Source organism: Grammomys surdaster, unplaced genomic scaffold (genome assembly GCF_004785775.1).
Source record: "Grammomys surdaster isolate TR1022 unplaced genomic scaffold, NIH_TR_1.0 238, whole genome shotgun sequence".
Classification (NCBI taxonomy): Eukaryota; Metazoa; Chordata; class Mammalia; order Rodentia; family Muridae; genus Grammomys; species Grammomys surdaster.
The window spans coordinates 193450-195971 of NW_021604683.1; the positions used below are offsets into that span (position 1 = coordinate 193450).

At 38.9% G+C, this 2522-nt stretch overlaps 1 pseudogene; it reads right to left on the reverse strand.

Moving 5' to 3' along the window:
* Window positions 1–1912: 1912 nt before the first annotated feature.
* Window positions 1913–2522, reverse strand: part of LOC114626628 — an 8155-nt pseudogene continuing 7545 nt past the window's right edge.

The following is a 2522-nucleotide window of genomic DNA, read 5'->3' on the forward strand; positions in this document are numbered from 1 at the left end:
TTTCCTGCCTCTTTCATGGCTGGCACACTGTCTTTTGCAGTTCTCAAGCCTGCATCCAATTCCTTTACTGCCATGGTAATCCTCTCCACTCTCCTAGCCCATGAATCCAAAAGTCCTGCCTGTGTCTTGCTGTCTAGTCATTGGCTACTGGCAATTTTATTTACCAATTAGAACCAGCTTGGAGTAGGGAATCTCAGAGTCTCAAATGTAGGACTCTCATGAAATTTAGGAACCAATTTAACACAAGTAGCATAAGAACCAATACACAACAATTAGGAATAAACAGAAAATAAAACAAAACTCCACTGCTTAAGTACTGCCTTTTTGTTATCATCCTCCATTTAATCACTTGGTGAAACTTATGTTGATCCTTCCAGGCATGGGGGAGTTAGGGACTTCCCACTCTGTACCACCATCCTTTACTCATCTTTTGTTCTTGAAAACACAAAGACTGTCTCTAACAATGCCTTCTGCTGTTCATCTTGTGCTCCTCAAAAGATAACACCTGTTCTTTACCACCAAAGATGAAATCAATATGATTGTTTAAACTGGAAAACACATATTCTATAACAGTTGACACTATCAACTACATAAGCCCCTATTCCTAAATCCTGATTGGTGGGGAAATGTAGTTGTAACTTGGCACAGAAGTTTCTGGTGTTCTCTCCTTATTTTTATAATTTTCTTTTTTCTTATTCTTTTCATTAATTATTCAATTTTTTTTACAATTCACATTTTATACCTCTCCTTGTCTACCCTCCAATTCTTCCTCATCCTACTCCTCCCCCAGTCTCCAAGATGTCTCTATGCACAACCACAACCCCGCCAGTCCTCCCCACTCCCTGGGGCCCCAAGTTTCTGGAGGGTCACTTGTATCTTCTCTGATTGAGTCAGACCCAGCAGTCCTCTGCTGTGTATCAGGTGGTTTATGCTACCTGGTTGATGGCTCAGTGTCCGAGAGATCCCAGGGGTACAGGCAAGTTAAGACTCCTTGACTTCCTATATAGTCGCCCTCCTCAACTTCTTCCAGCTTTTCCCTAATTCAACTTCATGAGTAATCAGTTTCTGTCCATTGATTGGATGTAAATATCTACATCTGACTCATTCACCTGCTTATTGGGCATCTTGGAAGTCAGTCATGACAGTTCTCTGTTTGAAAGCAGACTATAGCATCAGTAATAGTGTCAGACTTTGGGGCCACCCAGTGAGATGGATCTCAATTTGGGCATGTCACTGGACCTCCTTTTGCTCAGCCTCTTCTCTGGTTTTGTTCCTGCAGTTCTTTCAGACATTAACAACTGTTGGTTACCGTTTTGGACTGCAGGATGACAGCTCTATAAGGTTCTGGCTCACTTGGGGACATGTGTGTTACAAGTCACACATTATGTTCCGAGTACGTCATGATCCAGCAGCAGCTTTATTACTGTAAACTCCTGTCACTTGCATTACCTGAGATTGAGTGGTGTTGGATCTGAGAGGACCCCATACTAGAAAGGCTCTACCACATTGTTTACACTCATAGACTTTCTCTCCATTACGATTACTTTCATGATGATGAAGACTGTAAAAATGTAAAAAGGCTTCCCCATATTGAATGCATTCATAGGGGTTCTCTTTGACGCTGATGAAAACGTGGGAAATTTGAAAAGGCTTCACAGTATTAAATGTATTCATAAATTTCTATGCAGTATGGATTGTTTCATGGTGATGAAGACTATAGAAGTGTGCAAAGGCTTCATCATATTAAATACACTTACAGATTTTCTCTAAATTATGGTTTCTTTTGTGCCTTTGAATATGACTAACATCTGAAGGCTTTACCACATTGTTTACATTCATAGAAGTTCTCACCTGCATGTCTTCTTTTATGTATTTGAAGAAGATTGCAATGTACAAAGGCTTTATCCCATAGATGACATTCATACGGATTCTCTTGTGTCTTCTTTTATTTACTTGGATAGTACTGTGACTTATAAAGGGTTTACCATATTGCTTATATTCATAGTGTTTCTCTTCAGTGTGTATCCTTTGATGTATTAGGAGATGACTCTTTTGTGCAAAGGCTTTACCACATAAGTTACATTCAGAGGATTTCTCTCCAGTAGATGTTATTTTATATATATGAAGATGATTGGGACATACAAGAGCTTCAGAGCATTGATGATATTCATAGGGTTTTTTCCAGTATATGTTCCTTTATATATTTGGGGAATGCTGCTTTGTGAAAAAGGTTTAAAACCACATTGCTCACATTCAAAAATTGCTCTCATGTATGTGTCCTTTTATGATACCAGTGACCATTGCTTTGTGAAAAAGCTTTACCACATTGGATACACTCAAAGGGCTTCGCTCAAATAAGTGTTCTTTTATGTATATTAAGACTATTGATTTGTGAAAAAGTTTTACCAGGTTGTTTACATTAATATGGTTTATCACCTGTATGTGTTCTTTTATGAGCTTGGAGAACACTGCTATGTGCAAAGGCTTTACCACATTGGTTACATTCATAGGGTTTCTCTCCT